Here is a 21,324-nt window from a genome sequence, read left to right on the forward strand (position 1 = left end):
TTAAAACTAGAACATACGAAAATGTAATGTGTGAGGAAACCCAGCTGATTGCAGAAGCCCCCTCACTTTTTGGGCCCATTTTTCACTAACACTTGTGTTTTCTGACCCTGATTGTGCACTGGGCACTGCTAACCAGTCCCATGGCCTGTGTTCTGATTAAAATTGTGTATGACAATTAGGCCTAATTATAATTGGCTCTGACAACCTACCTAAGAGTCCCTAGTATATCGTAGGACATGTAGGTTTAGGAACCCCAGTATAGTTAGTGCACCCACATGTGCACTGCTGTAGTGTACAGTTACATTTTAAAGGCAAGCTTGCATTGCTGGCTGCTTTTAAGTTAAAGTTAACCCCAAATTCGACTTTGTAATTAAAAGTACTTCCAAAGTCCTAAACTACCTTATTTTTACATATGTCACCCATAAGGTCTGCCCTAAGTGCCCCAAGGGTTGAGTGCAGTGTAAGTGTAAGAAGGGGCTTTATAAAAGATGTTTTATAAGCCCTGGTGGGGGGGAAAACAGTCTAAGTTGTTTTTCCCATTGTACTGAATTGACTCCATAGGCTAACATTGGGAGACTTTATTTAAAATTAATAAAGCCTCATTTCCCCTAGAAAGGAGATAAAACTATCAAGTGCGGTATCAAATTAAAAGTTATAATAAATCTGACAATGTGCCAAGGTTAGATTTATTATAACTAGTACAGAAAAGGAGTTTTATAACTCTTCCTGAAAGTTGCCATGCCCTTTCTTGATTGGTCAGCCTCTGGCAGCCTGAGCCAAGCTGTCTTGCTGAGGTGTAAGGAGGTCTGGGCTGAAACAAAGATAGCATCTGGTGGGAGGAGAACTTCTGTAGCAGATGGCATAGCAGGATGGGGTAGAGTGGCCAAACTGGTTTTCAAAGGCGGGGAAAGCCACCTGGGACAGAAACTGGACTGCCCCCATTTCCTTCTTCCCCAGCCAGATGGGAGCCCCAATAATTAGATCAGAAGAGGGGCTGAAGGGAGTGTGTTAGGGAAACTTGACCACACCACAGGGTGGGCTCAGTCAGATGTAACCTCCAAGGAGAGAATTTCTCCATGTTGGATTTTTAAAGAATGTTGTTTTCTGTGATAGATTTTTGCCACACTTCCACAGAAGTGGTACACCTCTGAGGATGGCACTCTATTGGCCAGTGGTGCCCCCTTCTTACCAATCCAGGAGAAAGGATAAATATGGCAAAGCTGCCCAACAATTCAGATCCCTGCTGGAAGAAGATACTGGAGAAGAAGGACTGCCCTGCTAAACCCATAGTCTGCACCTGACCCACTGCACTCACAAGGGCTGCATCAGCTGCACATGTTGGGATTCACCAAGTAAAGGACTTTGCCTTGCTTCTGCAACTCCGCGAGTGGACTTCCTGTAAGCTACAGGTACAAAAGAGCTAACCAGAGTCCTCTGCATCAAGTCCTGCAAGAAGAGCCCAGCTGAATAGCATACAGTGGCCATTTGAGGATTCTGACCAATTGCATTCTGGGAACTGTAGTCCAAACTTCTAAAGAGCACTCTGAGCTTCTGGAACCATATATCAAGTTTATGGACACTTTAGGGACCCATAACGTACTTCTGGAAGAAGATCGAGAAGTTTGGAGCAACTTTGAAAAAATGTTTGGAGCAACTTTGAAAATAAAGCTCCATAAGGTGACCGACCCATTGACAAGAGTCAAGCCAGCGATGTCGAACCGCCACCCGACCTGAATTTCAGGTTCGTCCCATTGAAGCTTTGGAGCTTTTCCCCATCAACGAGACTTCTAGGAGTGGGCCGGGACCTTGCGCTGAGCCAAGCCGCTGCTGTCGCATCACAAGCCAACCTGAAGTGGAGTCTCACCGAATGACTAGAGAAAAAGCTCCAAAAAAAGGTAATATTTTGACCGAGGCATCCCGCTCAGTGAATGCGAGCAGCACTTCATCGAGGTCGGCCTCAACTCTGACCTTGCCCCGATCAGGCGTGTTTGGGTTTTAGACACTGTTTTAATACATTTAGGGCCAGATGTATCATCACGGCCCTTTGCGAGTCGGAAATAGCGATTTTTAAGAAATCGATATTTCCGACTCGCAAAGTGCCATGTATCACATTTGCGATTCGGTAATAGCGATTTCTTAAAAATCGCAAATGCTACTACCGAATCGCAAATTGCAATACCGGCCCCATTCGCAGCTATGGGCCTGTTGGCCCATATCTGTGAATTTTTTGCATTTCCAAAATTGCGATTTCTGAACCAGAAATCGCAATTTTGGAAATGCAAAAGCCCAGGGTGCTGGGGGCCTAAGGCCCCCTCTGCTGCACCCCAAAAATGTTTTGGGAGACATGTAAGGTGCACACATGCCAAAAGGGCATCTGTGCTTTACATGTTCAATTTAAAAATGCATTTTAAATTTTGCACCAGGTTACCACCTGGTTTCTTTTCATGGCACATATTCTGCGAAAAATCGCAATTTGTGATTTTTTGCTGCATCTCCTTGCGATGTGGATTTTGAGAATCGCAAATTGCGACTCGAAAAACCAGGGCGCAAACGCAAAAAATCTCAATTTTTGCGATTTCTTACTTTTGGTCTGCGAATGCCTTATCAGGCATCGCAGACCACTTTTTTGCACTCGCAAACGGACGAATTTTGCGATTCGCACTGTTTGCAAGTGCAAAAAAATGTCATACATCTGGCCCTTGATCTTTAAAAATTCATATCTCTGGTTCCCTACACTGGGTTTTTGTCATTTTGGTGTCATTTTAAAGAAAAAAATATTTCCTATTTGTATAAATTGGTGTTGAATTTTTATTGTGTAGTGTTTTACCTATTTACTGTTTTGTTGCTATTAAATACTTTACACACCTGTCTCCTAAGTTAAGCCTAACTGCTCGTGGGCCAAGCTACCAAGGGTTGACCAAGGATTAATTTACGGAGACTCTGACTGGACCTAGTGGGGGATTGGGGCCTATTGCTAAGTGTAGGTACCTACCTGTCTTGCCAATAACCCATTTTCCAACATCATTTTAACATGTCTTTACAGTGTCCTGCACCCAAAAGATGTTTTCACTGTGGCAGGCCTAGCTGTCCAACATAAAGAACCAGAGTTTAAATTACAATACTAATACCATATCTCTGTAATGATTAAAATAAGAAGAACTTTGATATGTGATTTACAATAAATGTAAGGAAAAGTAACCCTTTATCTAACTGAACTGTCCGAAGGCATACGCCTCTGCCAGCTCCCAACCAAGAATTAGCCATGAATAGGTGTGAATAGGTGTGAAATGCCTCTCAGGAGCAAATAAGCTGAGCTGAATGGACAGAGATAACTCCTCCGAACTCCACCAAATATGCAGTATGGGGCTGTAGGCATCCTTTTTGAAACAGTGTCAAATCCTGTTTGGCAGATCTGCTGGGTTCACATATAACACTTTGGGCACACTTGAAAGAGGAGAGACCAGGATACCAAGACAAGTTTTGTGGACCCACTGTCTGGTTGCTGCAGGACTTTGCTTTTGTCCTGCCAGGTTTCTATCTCTAGTTTTATTGTGGGCACAGTGACTGACCTCAACTGGATTTAATGGCAGATGTGGGAGGACATTAGGATTACCGTAGCACACTCCCCACACAACCATAGCCCTCCGAGCCCAAGTTTAGTGAAGCAGAATAATTTCACCATCTTGAAAACGCCCAAAGTGGGAAGGGTTGGCCTGGGGAACTTTTTCCCCATTGGTTAGGGCATGTTCAGTAGTCACTCTTACTCACCAGCAAGTGCCAGGCAAAAATGTGACCTTTACAGACACCCAACTCAGAACACTTCCTGGACCTATGGAAGATCAGAAGAGGACTGGCCCTGCTGTCGGTGACCTGAGATGAGCCCTGAAGGACTGGACTTGTTCCCTATTGTACACAGGACAAAATAGTGGACTCCAAGGGTCATAAGGCCTACTTTCTGTTCAAGCTACAAGGACACTATAAGCTACAAGAGGTCTTTTCCTTGAAGAATCCAGGTGACCAGTGGCAAATGGACCTGGACTGGACCCTGCTGCTGGCCTCTGCCCAACACCCTGTGAGTCTCTAAGTGTCTCCCTGAGGTCATTTAGATATGTACTCCTGTGGTGGACTGGGTTTTAAAAGACTAGTCAGAAGGAAAAATCTTTGACTAGAACAAACCTAGTAGGTGTATCCGACCTGCGCTCCAATGTGGTCAAGCTCCAATTTGCACAAGGTCCTGGTCTACGGTATCCAGTGACTATCACTGGCGCTTTGTGCTTTTTGGTTCTATTTCTGTTGAACAGTAAAAATTCATTTTGGTGTCATTTTATTAAATTTTACTCAATTTTTCTAATTCAGTTTGCTATATTTATTGTTTTGCATTTTGACTTTACTACTGTTTGGTACTGCACAAATACTTTACACTTTGCCCAAAGTCAAGCCTGTCGCTCTGTGTTGATCTAGTAGTTGACTTCAGATTAATTTAGTGAATTTGAGGGTTGAGAATATTCCTTGAGGTGGGTAGTTACTGACTGCCAAGAAGTCAGATTCACTGTATACACCAAAGTTTGTCCACATGGAGGTCTGTGGTGGAATTGAGTCTCCCTGTGGTAGTGACCTCGAAAAGCCTTATTTTCATGTATACAGCATACCTGTTGTGATTGATGGCGAGTTCCTTTGACTTAGTTCTTATGTCCTGATAATGACCCTGACTGGTTTAGAAACGAACAGTCAAAATTTCTCTCAATATTGCAAGGCCAACACATTGTGATTGATACAGCCTAGTACTTTATGTTCATAATGTTCACTCTCTTGAGAAATGCTTTCTTAGAACCATTATCTGTATATAAACGCAAATGTCACACAAGGTGTCACTGCGTTGACTAAAGCTTTACACTATTTTCATGATTCTGCATCAATTAAATGAAAACTCTGTAATTGAATTGAATAATTAAATTGGGGGTCATGACTGCCTAACAACACAGGTCTGCCTGCGATTTATTTTATGTATCTCTGTCGTTTCAACAAAGAGAATATAAATTATGCTCAACAGACTTTCCAGTGGTTTCCATGCAGAACAATGTCTCTTTCATAGACATAGTGTACATCAGGTAATCAAGCCGGCTAACGTGTTCCCGGTGGTGACAAATGCTGCCACACTGCCCTGGTGATGGACATTAGCTCTTCAGGTTACTCCCTGCACCTCAAGTCCAATTGCTATCAACAGCACACAATAGTCTTTGCTGAAAATTACAAATTTCTGCAGTAAGCTCCTCGTAACGCCATAAAAAGTAAATCGTATGAAAGAGGCGTGAAAGAAATTGTAGGTTACAGAAAGTCTGTGCTTAGTGGAGCTATCCTCGCTTCAAATGACAGGTCAATTACAATCCTCAGTCAGATCTCAATACAAGCACGAGCATAATAGAACATAAATACATGGATTCCTGATGGCATAAGAAATTTACCAGTGCCAGATGCTATCAGAACATAAGGCAGTGTAAACAGATAATACAGCATACTACAGCCACTAAATGGGTGGCAAAATCCGGCGTCGTGGAGTGCAAAAAGTGTACCTCATCCAGGGTTCCAAAACATCTTGACCAGAATGCTTAAGAAAGTTGTGTGTTAAATGCAAGTGTGATAGATTATGTACAGCTACTTATCCTTCTGTGGTTGATAAACTGTCAAAGAGGTGGGTAGTAACGCCTGTTTCAAAAAATATTTTATGTGACTTCTTCGGGAAATCACAAATACGATAATCTGCCTATTAATGGCTTTAACCCATTAATCTAGTGTGAATTAGCAAGGTGTTTTCGACATGACCGACTGGGTAGATTTGCCTCTTACTGAGGGCATGGCACCAATACTACTACAATAAGTTCCCGCCACGTGTTATTGCTATACTTTAGCTTTTCCTTGCTGTCCCTGCTGTTTTAGGGGGTCGTGGGCCTTTCCAGGCTGGACCGCTCCGGGGCTGGCCTGGCCCTGCCTCCTCAGGGGTCGGAAGCATCCTCGAGGCTCGGCGGATGGTCCTGGTTGCCTAGGTAACCGGGATACAAAGGCCTGGGAAGTCAGAGTCCGTCCAGGGACCCGGAGGAACAAGCCGCGGGCACAGGAGATGAGCGCGGAGCAGCACCCGGGACCTAGAGGACCCTGGACACCTCACCCGACCCAGGGCACCGGGCGGGCCTGAGAGGACCGGGACTGCGGGGCAGGTGAGCGCGGAGAGCGGCGGAAGATGGTGGGCAGCCGAAGGCCAAGCGAGGAGGAGAAGACCGGAAGCGTAGGGCTTAGGGTAGAGTGGGAGCACAAGGGCGGAAGAGGTACGCGTCTCATCTTCCGCCCAAGGCATCATTTTATCAGAGACACTTTTAAAGTGGGGAGTGTGAGAAAAGTTCACATTATACAATTTACAAAACGGGAGATAATGTTCAGCGGCAAAAGAAATGAACTGTGTAAAAGGCTGGTGACGGGTTAATTGGGATACTCTAAATTGACGGGCACAAGTAATACATGAATAAGTACTCCGGTGGAGGCAGGGGTATGCAAGTGATGCATGCTGCGGTGAAAGGCACCTTATGTACTGGGAAAAAAGGTAGTCTTAGACCGAAATCATTACATTTCGTTAGTGCTACAGTGAGCTTCGCTGCCTTCATTACTAGGGTATTTGACTCCACCACATTTGCCCACCTTCCCTTTTAACTAGATTCCGCAAGTGTCAGAATAATTTATTTTAGTGACTCCTCGTTAATAATAATTCGCCCTAAGTGACCCATTTGAAAAAACTCTTTTACATATATTTCATTTATCACTGTATACGCATACAGGACGTTGAGGACATATATATTGCCTGTAGCCACTGATATGTAACACACCCAGACTTTAAAGGACCTTTCCAAGGTTTGCCGTAACCACTTCTTCAGTTTGAATATATCCATGAGGGAGTCACATTTATTTATCTTTCTTATATCAACGCTTCTAACCACAGATAATTTTCCACCTCAGTGCTGAGCACTTATATATTTTTTTGTTATCTAGGGTACATTGGGCATTACGCCTCCATAATTGTTTTTCCACATAAGGAGAACGACACCAAATTTAAGTCCTTTTTGCCAGCATCATGGGAGTTCTAAAGTATCAGGGTTTTGTAGATTTCCCTAAACGAAACTGAGACAAGATAAATACAGCAAAGTTGTAAAAAAACGTGCTGTGCGTGAAAGTGTGTTTTTTCCTAAAAATAGAATCAACTTAAAGTTTGCTGTGCTAAGATTTCCAACTTCCCAGCTTTCAGGAACAAAGCTGAGCGTATTCAAAAAAACATTTTTTTTACCACATCTGTGGTGTTTTTCTAAGAGGTAATCCATTCTTTCATTATTTTTGTGCTTTCAATCTACTTGTAGTTTGTGGTGGAAACACGCGTGAAACCCATGGATGGTGCTGGAAAGATATTCATTTCTGATAAGTAAACAACATCCTGAAATCAGCAAGGGCTTATTTGTGTAGATGCCTAAATGTTTTCCTGAAGAAAATAACCGTTGAAATAAGGCAATAATGAAAATAAGTAGGGAACAAAATAGCCATTTGTGATGTTTTAATTTGAAAGTTCTTTTTACAACGGCCCATTTACAAAAGCAATATTCAGTTTGATCCAATAGAACCTTCTGGTTGCAGAAACATTCAGGGTAAAGTACCCTGCGCCAACAACTAACCTGTACCTTACAATGATTTTTTATTGTGTACAGTATACAATTCATATGGTTTAAAAAAAGTGAAACAAATGGGTATAAAGGAAATCTATGTTTTTTTTAAATGTAAAAAAGCTACAGAGTTTAGGAGCAGCGGTCAATCAATCAATCAATCGGTGTTTGTAAAGCGCAGCTACTCACCCGTTAGGGTCTCAAGGCACTGGGGGGGGGGGGGGCAGGGTATAGCGTGTACTGGTGAGGTCGTTTTAAAAAGCCATGTCTTCAGTTCCTTTGTGAAGCTGGGGAAGGAGGTGGTTTGTCTGATGTGGATGGGTAGGGCGTTCCATGCGGTGGCTGCGAGGTAGGAGAAGGAGCGTCCTCCTGTTCTGATTTTCCTGATGCGGGGTACTTCTGCGAGAGAGAGCTGGGCTGAAAGTAGGGCCCTGTGGGGTACGTGGAAGTTGAGTCGCTGGTTCAGGTAGGCTGGTCCGGTTTTGTGGAGGGCTTTGTGTGCGTGCGTGAGGATTTTAAAAGTGATTCTTTTCCCTATGGGGAGCCAGTGCAGAGTAAGTAGGTGTTGCGAGATGTGGCAGTGTCGGGGTCGGGGTCGGTTGAGTTTCAGTCTGGCGGCGGCGTTCTGGATGTTTTGCAATTTGCAGGTGAGTTTTTTTTGTTGAGTCCAGCATAGAGTGCGTTGCCATAGTCCAGTCTGCTGGTGATGAGGGCGTGTGTGACGGTCTGTCTATGTTCAAGGGGATCCATTTGAAGGTCTTGCGTAGGAGGTGGAGGGTGCAAAGCAGGTGTAGGTGACTGAGTTGATTTGATGGTTCATGCTAAGGTCAGGGTCCAGGAGGATTCTGAGGTTGCGGGCTTGACTGGTGGGGGTGGACGGGTTTCCGAAGGTGGGTGGCCACCAGAAGTCGCTCCATGTGTTGGGTTGAGGGCCCATGATGAGTACTTCTGTCTTGTTTGTGTTGAGTTGAAGGCAGCTGTCTCTCATCCAGTTGGCGACTGCTTTCATGCCTTTGTGGAAGTTGTGTCTGGCCTTGTCGGGTTCATTGGAGAGGGAGAGGATGAGTTGGGTGTCGTCAGCATAGGAGATGATGTTTATTCCGTAGCTTCTGACGAGGGTGGCTAGCGGGGCCATGTAGACATTGAAAAGCATGGGGCTGAGGGAGGGCATTCCACAGGTAGTGGATGTGAGGGATCTGTGAGGAAGGGGGCGAGTCTCACTCATTTCGTTCTGCCGGAGAGGAAGGATTGGATCGAGTCGAGGGCCTTGTCTCTGATGCCGGCTTCGTGGAGTCTTCTTATCAGGGTGTGATGGGAGACTGTGTCAAAAGCTGCTCAAAGGTCTAGTAGGATGAGTGCCGCCATCTCTCCCTTGTCAGGTAGGGAGCGGATGTTGTCTGTTGCGGCCAGGAGGTTTGTTTCAGTGCTGTGGTTTGACCTTAATCCGGATTGGGAGATGTTGAGGATGTTGTGGTTTTCTAAAAACGTGGAGAGTTGGCTGTTGACTGCTTTTTCAATGACTTTCGCATGAAATGTAAGTAGGGAGATGGGCCTGAAGTTTTTGAGGTCGGTGGGGTCTGCCGAGGGTTTCTTGAGGAGGGAGTTGATCTCAGCATGTTTCCAGTCGCCGGGGAAGGTGGCAGCAGCTAGTGAGCAGTTGATGGTGAGGCAGAGCTTAGGGGCAATGGTGTCTTCAGCTCTGTTGAAGATGTGAGGGGGGCATGGGTCCGTGGGGCCCCATAGTGTATGGACTTCATTGTTTTCAGCATATCTTCCGTGGAGAGGGGTGTCCAGGTGAAGATTGTAGCTTTGTTGGTGTCGAGGATAGGAAGGGGGGGATATGCGCGTGGGTTGTCCTTGTTGAAACTGTCATAGAAGGTCTTGATTTTGTGGTGGAAGTAGGTGTTGAGTCTGTTACATAGGTCCTGTGAGGGTGGGATGTCCGTTGTTGGGTTGGGCGAATGCCTTGATGATGCTGAAGTGGTCATTTGTACGCATCTGAATTGTGGGTACTCATACTGTCATGTCATGTAGGGGGCATTTTGCAAAATGTCTTCTTTCTTGCAGAGTGTCTTACATTTGAAAGCCAGAAATGCAGAGAAATCCTATTTGAAATACAAATCCACAAGTCTCCCAATAAAAACAGTACCCCACTTATGTGGCTGGGCCTTGGGCCTGCAACACAAAACACCCCAAAAATGTGACATGGAGATATCACATTTTGCCCAGCAAAATCAACAATTTGTCAGGTCTCGCCTGAGACAGTGCATGCGCTGCCATTTGCAAGACATTTTCTTTAGCATAAAGGGGGCTTAGAGCCCTCCCTTCACTTACCACTGGTTGGCTTCATCATCACTCTAATTTCCTTGCTTCTCATTGGTTAGCGTATGCTAAATTTGATTCTTCTTGCTGTTTGTCCTTTCCCTAGAGCATTGATCAGGTGCTGCTTCCTTTCGGCACCCAGTGTCCTTCAACTACTCATGTGGTTTCAGATGTACTTTTTTTTACTTTAGTTGCAGCACTCAATCAGAGAGAATGTGTTTGCAGGCCGTCTCACCCTCTCCTGCTCAGCATTATTGTTTCCATGTCTCTTAGCCTGCATTGTTAATTGCCCCTTCCCCGCCCTACACACTCGCTCCCACATTCTGATGCAGTTTGCTCCCGTCCCTTCCACATTCCGTTGTTGCTTGCCTTGTCTCTTACACCCCCTTCTGCATTTCGTTGTTGCTTTCCCATTTTCCTATAGCCTCCGGCACACCATTGTTGTTTGCACCCTTCGCCCCACCTCCACTGTGTTGCCAGAAAATAGAACACTATGGCGTGGCTGGCACAGGGCGAGTCATAACGCTTTCTTTTTAAACTTCGGCCATGCTGATGTACATCACAGCTAAAAGACATTAGCAAAGCTAATAGCTTTTACATAGGCGTGACTTATTGTCTATGCCTATAAATGTTTTACAGTGAAGGGCCCTAGCTCAGCTGCTACCAAGGTAAACCTACCATACCCAAACATTTCTGAAAACTAGACAACCAGGGGAGACCAGGATGGTGTGACTTGTATGGAGAATCTGTGGGACTACAAATGTCCTACCACCTAACTTTCCCACACATCGCCTGATAAAAATGGTACCCCACTTGTGTGGTTGGGCCTAGGGCCAAATGTGCAACATGGACACTTCAAATCTTTCCACTCAAACTAACCCTTTTTATGTAATTTGAGTTGCTGTGTATTTTGGGCCCTAAAGCGGCCAGCACCCAGGGAAGCCTATCAAACCTGCACATTTTAGAAAAGTAGATACCAAGAGTCCAGAATGGTGTGCCTTGGATGGATCTATTGGGATTTTCTTACCTAAAAGCCTTTGCAGGCTTCAAATTTTGGTTAAAACATACATTTTTCTTACATTTCTGAGAGGGAAAGTTCCAGGATCCACAAGAATCCACACATTTTCTATCATCCAGCATTCCCACACGGGTCCCAATACAAATGAACCCCCACTTGTGTGGATGAGCCTAGGGCCTGCAACAAGCAAGAGCCTAATCCACAACATGGACCTATTACATTTATCTACTCAAAAATGACAATTTTCTTGCAATTTGGTAGCTGTGGAATTTAAGCTCTAGCTCACCCAGCACCCAGGGAACCTACCAAACCCGCATATTTCTGAAAATAAGACACACATGGGAGTCCAGAGTAGTGTGACCTACCTGGTTCTAACAATATTTTCTTACCCAGAAGCCCTTGCAAACCTCAAACATTGAATAAAAACACACATTTTCATCACATGTCTGAGAAGGAAACTTCCAGAATTGTCGGGAATCCACAAGTTACCTACCACCCAGCATTCCCACGTCTTCAGATAAAAACGGTTCCCCTTGTGGTTAGGCTTAACACCTGCGATAGGACAGCTCCAAAACATAACATGAAAAATCATCTTTTTTTACTGAAAGACCATGTTTTTTGTAGTGCTGGTACCTGTGCATTTTGGGCCTGGAATCGGCCGCCACTCAGAGAAACCTACTAAACCTAGACTTTTCTGGAAACCAAGACACCCAGAGTAGTCCAAGGTGGCATGACTTGTGTAGATCTCACAAGTTTTTTTTACCCAGAAACCCTTGTAAATCTCAAACTTTGGCTACCTTTGTGGATCTCTGCAGATTCTATACGTTTCTACACTGAACCTAATCTGCTTGATTGAGAGGAAAGACGTGTAAGCACATTTTTGGTGGTCAGAAATACCATTTTAAGGCCACAGGAGGCCTTCATTGCAATAGATTTTTCAGGGTTGATGACTTCTGATAGCTTGAACCCACAGTACAAAGTGTGATTGGAGAGGTGAGGTTTAAGAGCATTGCACTCACGATATTGTGACCTAAGTTTAAACTGAAAGCATTCAAGTTCAAATATTAAGCACTAAGTGTCTCCTAGTATCAAGAAAATAATTAATTAAAAACAACTGCAAAAAACCTAGGCAAGTGATAACTTGCAGGAGTTAAGCAGTTCAGATGAAAATACTTAGTCCAGGATGCCAACCCAACAGTAATCAGATTCTGGATCTTACGGGGAGAGTGGCATGTTAAAAGAATCCTGCCTTAGTAAACAGTGCTGTACATTTTTAGTGCTTGAAAATATTCAGCAGATAGGAACAGTTAAAGAGGCCACACACTGCATAGCTACTTTGACAGGTGGCAAGCTGGTTGATTGAGTTATTGGGTAGATAGGCTAAGAAAGCAAACTGTCAAACTGAGCCATATCTGAATAGATGGCTTGATGGTTAACAATATCTAGATATAGAGGTATTCAGAATGCACTAAAGTAGGTATCCCAGAAAGCAAATACAAACTGAGCTTTAATGTAGTTTACATTCCTCGATTGAAGGGGGAGAAATTCCTATGTGAACTATAACCAATAACTGACTTCCAGGGGGAAGACAAAGAATGGAAGAGGGTCTGTCAGAATTAGGACTAGCAGATTACTTCATTGATAATGGAGATGGCTGGCAGTGTACTGTTAATGAGCAAGCCTGAAAGCAGAGTACGGATAATGCATGTTAAGAGTACATGGATTACAAGTAAAGGACAGTAAACAAAATATAACTGTTAGAATACAGGAGAAGTATAGATCCTTTGTGTGACTCAGAATCAGATGTGTTTTTTGAAGTAGCCTTTAAAATATGGGTCAGCTTTTGATTTAGATCAGTACAACACGCAATTAGTGTGTACAAAAAGCTTCAAACCATAGAGCTGGAAGACTGTTCTGGCCTGTAATAATAGTGGCTTCTCCAAACAGCCAAGGCTTTCACAGTGTAAGCTTACACTCAGTTGCTCTTCTTTCTACTGAAAAACAAATCAATCATGCACCCCCGCAGTAACTGTAAGAGTAAACATAAATCACTTGTTGGTCTGCAGTCTAGAGATTTTCTTAACTAAGAATGTACTCCATGTTTGTTATAGCATACACACACCTTTCCTTTTACATACATACTATGTATGCTCCTCTGATGCAATTACATCGAAACATACTTTTGCATTTTATATTACTGACACTGAACGTCAAGGTGGCATTTTCCAGAACAAGGATGAAGAACTGTATGTACATGTGGGTTGATGGGATATACATGAGGACCAGGCGCTGTATAAATTGATTAGCTGACACCATCATCTCAAATTTTTTAAATGTATTGTAAAGATTTTTGTTATTATTCTTGGAAATTTGGGTAGTAGTTGATTTAGGCATTACAATGAGTAATAAGGTTTGTAAGTATTATGAGGATGTAGTAGATTAGGAAATGAATTAAGTATTTGAGGCATTAATATGATTGGATGGAGTATGATATATGTATATATATTGAGTAAATTGATGAAATAGTGGGTTTATTGAGAGAGAAATTATGTTTGAAAAATGAATTAAGAATGGAGGAGAGAAGATGCCTTAATTTTGATTTTTGATGTTTGAATTTTTTTATTTTTAATTGTAGGATTTTTTCTATGTCTAGTGGTAAACAGGAAATAATATGGAGGGGTGGTGCAGCTTGTATTTTTTCATTTGTAACAAGGTGGGCTATGAAGAAGACCGATTTGGTTGAAACGCGTTGCCCAGAGCCTTAGTGTGTTTTTTCAGTTCGTATGACTGGTACGAAATAAAATGGTTATTGTGCAGTAAGTCTGGAGTGCCGGCGTCCTTTTCATGATTGTGGACTGAAAGGGAATCTTTGGATATTTACGGAACCTGCATCCGGAGTCGTGCACCGGCCCCCTTTGGTGGTAGAAGTCAGCTGCTGCAGGACATTATCACATATTTAAAAAAAAAAAAATATATATATATATACAGCGCATCACGACAAACATTAACCAAAAAAATGCTAAGGGATCAGGGTGTCTCTACCCTTGCCCCTTTTGTTTATTTTTTATGTTTTTTTGTGGAACTCGGCTGAAGCCGAGTCCCAAAATGGTTACCAGCACTTCCTGGTTTAAAGTGTTGGCTGGCAATCACAGATGTGCATTTCCCTGCACAAGCTTGTCATTATTCACGAAGTCGTCGGTGCCAGAGATATACACGCTTGGATTTTCTTACATTTCTCAAAAACTACTGAACGGATTTACTCCAAATAAGCAAAAGCAAAAGCTGCATACCGAAAGCTAGCTTTCTTCCAAATTTGGTGTAATTCCGTCAAGCGGTTTGAGCTTTAGACATGTCTAATCGTCCCGTGGGAATTAAAATGAGAATCACAACTTTTTTCACCCCTTCCTTTTTCTCGGCGCACACACACACACACACACCCCACCCCCCCACACACACACACCCTACACACACACACACACAATTTTCCATAGGAAGAATGTTTCTTGTTTTGCTAATAACTTTGCCATTGTTTGATGACCCTTCACAAACCTGTCCAAAACCAAAGATTCTTGTTTTGCTAATAACTTTTGCATCGTTTGATGACCCTTCACAAACTTGTCCAAAACCAAGGTTCATCTACCTCGCTCCTGCATGGAACGTTTTGCACCAATCTGCCAGCATGGCTAAGAAATTGTGAGGTTTCAAAACATGTATTTCCCATGTTAACTACCATATGAAACTTTGTTTGCAGAAAAAAAAAACTGAATGTAATTAGCTTGTGTGGCCCCTTCTGTAATACTAATAGTGCTAGCACACATATAGCACCAGCGCTATCATCAGAGTTGTTCCTTCAGTTGCATGGGGGCGTGGCCTCATGCAAATGAGGGAATCCCTTTGCCTCTGTGCTCGCACCATATAACCGACGCGGACGCAGAGGCAAAGATGCTGTTAGAAATGGGGTTTTTGGTTGGCAGTCAGGTTACCCTCTGTCCAAGCAAAAGCCCTCACTCTAGTCAGGGTAAGCCACACACTATCCAAGATTATCCTGTGCCCACCCTCTGGTAGCTTGGCACGAGCAGTCAGGCTTAACTTAGAAGGCAATGTGTAAAGTATTTGTGCAATAAATCATACAATACCACCATATAGCACCACAAAAATACACCACACAGTGTTTAGAAAAATATATAATATTTATCAGGATATTTGTAGGTCAAAAAAAAGAATAAAGTTGCAATGGAAAATTGTAGAAATATCACAGGGAGTGATATAAAGTGTCTTAAGTCTTTAGAATATAAACAAAGTCTCTTTCAAGCACAAGTACCTGGTTGGGAGTGGAAAAATCTCAGAGGGCCACAAGAGAAGAGGTGCGTGGAAAAAGGGTGTGTGCGTCGATTTCTCCCCAGCACACACAGATTTGCTTCGTTATTTTCCACGCGGGGAAGTCGGCGTCGTTTTCCGGCGCGCGGACAGTCTCTTTCTGTGGATCGCGGGGATTACCAGATGTCCCGGGTCTGTGCGTGGATTTTCCTGCTTGTTCTCCGGCTGCGCGTCGGTCTGCGGGGCTGTGCGTAGAAATTACGATCTCACGGCAGGCGTCGCGTCGATTTCTCCTCTAGACTTCGATCTGCGGGGTTAAGCGTTGAAATTACGATCTCACGGCAGGCGTCGCGCCGATTTCTCCTCTAGAGGTCGGGCGGCGTTGTCCTTGCGAGGCCGTGCGTCGGATCTTCGATGGTCCCAAGAGCGTTGCGTCGATCAGCGTCGGAGTGCAGCGTTTTTCTCGCCGCGAAACAAGCTGTGCGTCGAAAATTTCGGCGCACGGAGCGTCCAAGTAAAAGAGAGAAGTCTTTTTGGTCCTGAGACTTCAAGGAACAGGAGGCAAGCTCTATCCAAGCCCTTGGAGAGCACTTTCACAGCCAGACAAGAGTTCAGCAAGGCAGCAGGGCAACAGCAAGGCAGCAGTCCTTTGTAAAAAACAGACAGGTGAGCCCTTTGAGCAGCCAGGCAGTTCTTCTTGGCAGGATGTAGTTTCTGGTTCAGGTTTCTTCTCCAGCAAGTGTCTGATGAGGTAGGGCAGAGGCCCTGTTTTATACCCAAATGTGCCTTTGAAGTGGGGGAGACTTCAAAGAGTGGCTAAGAAGTGCACCAGGTCCCCTTTCAGTTCAATCCTGTCTGCCAGGGTCCCAGTAGGGGGTGTGGCAGTCCTTTGTGTGAGAGCAGGCCCTCCACCCTCCCAGCCCAGGAAGACCTGTAGGAAGTTGGCTCTGTATGTGCTATTTCAAAGTAAGGAATAGCATGCACAGAGTCCAAGGGTTCCCCTTAGAGGTAAAATAGTGGTAAAAAGAGATAATACTAATGCTCTATTTTGTGGTAGTGTGGTCGAGCAGAAGGCTTATCCAAGGAGTAGTGTTAAGCATTTGTTGTACATACACATAGACAATAAATGAGGTACACACACTCAGAGACAAATCCAGCCAATAGGTTTTGTTATAGAAAAATATCTTTTCTTAGTTTATTTTAAGAACCACAGGTTCAAATTTAACATGTAATATCTTGTTTGAAAGGTATTGCAGGTAAGTACATTAGGAACTTTGAATCATTTCAATTGCATGTATACTTTTCAAGTTATTCACAAATAGCTATTTTAAAAGTGGACACTTAGTGCAATTTTCACAGTTCCTGGGGGAGGTAAGTTTTTGTTAGTTTTACCAGGTAAGTAAGACACTTACAGGGTTCAGTTCTTGGTGCAAGGTAGCCCACCGTTGGGGGTTCAGAGCAACCCCAAAGTCACCACACCAGTAGCTCAGGGCCGGTCAGGTGCAGAGTTCAAAGTGGTGCCCAAAACACATAGGCTAGAATGGAGAGAAGGGGGTGCCCCGGTTCCGGTCTGCTTGCAGGTAAGTACCCGCGTCTTCGGAGGGCAGACCAGGGGGGTTTTGTAGGGCACCGGGGGGGACACAAGTCCACACAGAAATTTCACCCTCAGCAGCGCGGGGGCGGCCGGGTGCAGTGTAGAAACAAGCGTCGGGTTTGTAATGGAAGTCAATGGGAGATCTAGGGATCTCTTCAGCGCTGCAGGCAGGCAAGGGGGGGGTTCCTCGGGGAAACCTCCACTTGGTCAAGGGAGAGGGACTCCTGGGGGTCACTCCTCCAGTGAAAGTCCGGTCCTTCAGGTCCTGGGGGCTGCGGGTGCAGGGTCTCTCCCAGGTGTCGGGACTTAGGATTCAAAGAGTCGCGGTCAGGGGAAGCCTCGGGATTCCCTCTGCAGGCGGCGCTGTGGGGGCTCAGGGGGGACAGGTTTTTGTACTCACAGTCTTAGAGTAGTCCTGGGGTCCCTCCTGAGGTGTTGGATCGCCACCAGCCGAGTCGGAGTCGCCGGGTGCAGTGTTGCAAGTCTCACGCTTCTTGCGGGGAGCTTGCAGGGATCTTTAAAGCTGCTGGAAACAAAGTTGCAGCTTTTCTTGGAGCAGGTCCGCTGTCCTCGGGAGTTTCTTGTCTTTTCGAAGCAGGGGCAGTCCTCAGAGGATGTCGAGGTCGCTGGTCCCTTTGGAAGGCGTCGCTGGAGCAGGATCTTTGGAAGGCAGGAGACAGGCCGGTGAGTTTCTGGAGCCAAGGCAGTTGTCGTCTTCTGGTCTTCCTCTGCAGGGGTTTTCAGCTAGGCAGTCCTTCTTCTTGTAGTTGCAGGAATCTAATTTTCTAGGGTTCAGGGGAGCCCTTAAATACTAAATTTAAGGGCGTGTTTAGGTCTGGGGGGTTAGTAGCCAATGGCTACTAGCCCTGAGGGTGGGTACACCCTCTTTGTGCCTCCTCCCAAGGGGAGGGGGTCACAATCCTAACCCTATTGGGGGAATCCTCCATCTGCAAGATGGAGGATTTCTAAAAGTCAGAGTCACCTCAGCTCAGGACACCTTAGGGGCTGTCCTGACTGGCCAGTGACTCCTCCTTGTTTTTCTCATTATTTTCTCCGGCCTTGCCGCCAAAAGTGGGGCCTGGTCGGAGGGGGCGGGCAACTCCACTAGCTGGAGTGTCCTGCTGGGTTGGCACAAAGGAGGTGAGTCTTTGAGGCTCACCGCCAGGTGTGACAATTCCTGCCTGGGAGAGGTGTTAGCATCTCCACCCAGTGCAGGCTTTGTTACTGGCCTCAGAGTGACAAAGGCACTCTCCCCATGGGGCCAGCAACATGTCTCGGTTTGTGGCAGGCTGCTAAAACTAGTCAGCCTACACAGATAGTCGGTTAAGTTTCAGGGGGCACCTCTAAGGTGCCCTCTGTGGTGTATTTTACAATAAAATGCACACTGGCATCAGTGTGCATTTATTGTGCTGAGAAGTTTGATACCAAACTTCCCAGTTTTCAGTGTAGCCATTATGGTGCTGTGGAGTTCGTGTTTGACAAACTCCCAGACCATATACTCTTATGGCTACCCTGCACTTACAATGTCTAAGGTTTTGTTTAGACACTGTAGGGGTACCATGCTCATGCACTGGTACCCTCACCTATGGTATAGTGCACCCTGCCTTAGGGCTGTAAGGCCTGCTAGAGGGGTGTCTTACCTATACTGCATAGGCAGTGAGAGGCTGGCATGGCACCCTGAGGGGAGTGCCATGTCGACTTACTCGTTTTGTCCTCACTAGCACACACAAGCTGGCAAGCAGTGTGTCTGTGCTGAGTGAGAGGTCTCCAGGGTGGCATAAGACATGCTGCAGCCCTTAGAGACCTTCCTTGGCATCAGGGCCCTTGGTACTAGAAGTACCAGTTACAAGGGACTTATCTGGATGCCAGGGTCTGCCAATTGTGGATACAAAAGTACAGGTTAGGGAAAGAACACTGGTGCTGGGGCCTGGTTAGCAGGCCTCAGCACACTTTCAATTGTAAACATAGCATCAGCAAAGGCAAAAAGTCAGGGGGCAACCATGCCAAGGAGGCATTTCCTTACAAGACCCATTCAAAATGCAGATGTATGCAAGTGAGGCTGAGTACCCTGTGTTTGGGGTGTGTCTGAGTGAATGCACAAGGAGCTGTCAACCAAGCCCAGCCAGACGTGGATTGTAAGGCACAGAAGGATCTAAGTGCAAAGAAATGCTCATTTTCTAAAAGTGGCATTTCTAGAATAGTAATATTAAATCCGACTTCACCAGTCAGTAGGATTTTGTATTACCATTCTGGCCATACTAAATATGACCTTCCTGCTCCTTTCAGATCAGCAGCTGCCACTTCAACAGTGTATGAGGGCAGACCCAATGTTAGCCTATGAAGGGAGCAGGCCTCACAGTAGTGTGAAAACGAATTTAGGAGTTTTACACTACCAGGACATATAACTACCCAGGTACATGTCCTGCCTTTTACCTACACAGCACCCTACCCTAGGGGTTACCTAGGGCACATATTAAGGGTGAATTATATGTAGAAAAAGGGGAGTTCTAGGCTTGGCAAGAACTTTTAAATGCCAAGTCAATGTGGCAGTGAAACTGTACACACAGGCCTTGCAATGGCAGGCCTGAGACCAGGAGAAGGGGCTACTTAAGTGGGTGGCACAACCAGTGCTGCTGGCCCACTAGTAGCATTTAATTTACCAGCCCTATGCACATAGAGTGCACCTTACTAGGGACTTATAAGTAAATTAATAGTCCAATCAGGTATGATTCCAGGTTACCATGTTTTAGGGGAGAGAGCATATGCACTTTAGCCCTGGTTAGCAGGGGTAAAGTGCGCAGAGTCTATAAACCAGCAAAAACAGTGTCCAAAAAGTGGAGGGAGGCAGGCAAAAAGTTAGGGGTGACTACCCTAAGGCTGTCAGGTCTAACATGTGTCCCCCCCAGCTGAAAGTGGGGAGAGCTACCCGACCTCCTGGGAGCTCTCATCGCTAAGGCGGAAGTACCTGGAGAGACCATCAGCATTGGCGTGGTCAACCCCTGGGCGATGTTCCACCGTAAAGTCCATCCCCTGTAGGGAAATGGACCACCTCAAGAGTTTTGGATTCTCACCCCTCATCTGCATGAGCCATCTGAGGGGCCTGTGGTCTGTCTGAACCCGGAAGTGAGTCCCAAACAGGTAGGGTCTTAGCTTCTTCAGTGCCCAGACCACAGCAAAAGCTTCTCTCTCAATAGCACTCCACCTCTGTTCCCGTGGTAATAGCCTTCTGCTAATAAAGACTACCGGTTGATCTCTACCCTCCTCATTCAGCTGTGCTAGAACTGCCCCTATGCCATGCTCTGAAGCGTCTGTCTGCACGATAAATTCCTGGGAGTAGTCAGGGGCCCTGAGCACGGGGGCCGTACACATGGCTTCCTTCAGGGCGTCAAAGGCTTTCTGACAAGCCTCTGTCCAATTCACCAACCTAGGTTGTTTCTTGGAAGTGAGTTCTGTCAAGGGTGTTACAATGGTGCCATAGCCCTTGACAAATCTACGGTAGTATCCTGTGAGGCCTAGAAAGGCTCTCACCTCAGTCTGCGTTCGTGGTGGTTGCCAGGCCTTGATAGTTTCAATCTTGGCCTGGAGTGGCTGCACCTTGCCACCACCCACTAGGTGTCCCAAGTACACCACGGAACCCTGCCCAATCTGGCACTTACTAGCCTTGATGGTCAGGCCTGACTGTTGCAGGGCCTGAAGCACCTCCTTGAGGTGAAGCAGGTGTTCCTCCCAGCTGGAACTGTAGACAGCTATGTCATCCAGGTAGGCTGCACAGAAGGCATCCTTGCCAGCTAGGACCCCGTTAACCAACCGTTGGAAGGTAGCGGGGGCATTCTTCAACCCAAACGGCATCACCCGGAACTGGTAATGGCCATCAGGGGTTGAAAATGCGGATCTTTCCTTGGCCCCCTCAGTCAGGGCGATCTGCCAGTACCCTGAAGTAAGATCAAACGCACTCAGGAACTTGGCAGCGCCTAGCCTGTCCACGAGCTCATCAGCTCGGGGGATGGGGTGAGCATCAGTCCGGGTGACTGAGTTGAGACCCCGGTAGTCCACACAGAACCGGAGTTCTGGCTTCCCACCTGGGGCAGTAGCCTTAGGGACCAACACCACTGGGCTGGCCCAGGGACTACTGGATTTCTCGATAACCCCTAGAGTCAACATCTTGGAGACCTCCTCCTTGATGCTGGCCTTCACCTTATCCGACAACCTGTAAATTTTGTTCTTCACAGGGAGACTGTCACCAGTGTCAATATCATGAACACAGAGGTGGGTCAGTCCAGGAGTAAGGGAGAACAGGGGGGAGAACTGCTCCAACAGCTCATAGCAGTCTCCTTTCTGGTTTAGAGTCAGGGAGTCAGACAGAATGACCCCGCTTACTG

The 21,324-nt window shown here is 45.7% G+C and overlaps 1 protein-coding gene across 2 annotated transcripts in view; it reads left to right on the forward strand.

The window, feature by feature from the left end:
• The window catches only part of AGBL3 (AGBL carboxypeptidase 3), a 480,467-nt gene that overhangs the window by 49,279 nt on the left and 409,864 nt on the right, over positions 1-21,324 (forward strand). Inside the window, exon 1 of one of the 2 annotated variants that reach the window (XM_069227936.1) lies at positions 6,052-6,212. The exons of the other annotated variant lie outside the window; for it this stretch is intronic. The gene's annotated coding sequence lies outside the window, so the exon portion shown is untranslated. Of the gene's footprint in view, positions 1-6,051; positions 6,213-21,324 lie in introns of those variants that run through there. 2 annotated transcript variants of the gene reach the window in all.

Source organism: Pleurodeles waltl, chromosome 4_1 (assembly GCF_031143425.1).
Source record: "Pleurodeles waltl isolate 20211129_DDA chromosome 4_1, aPleWal1.hap1.20221129, whole genome shotgun sequence".
Taxonomy (NCBI): Eukaryota; Metazoa; Chordata; class Amphibia; order Caudata; family Salamandridae; genus Pleurodeles; species Pleurodeles waltl.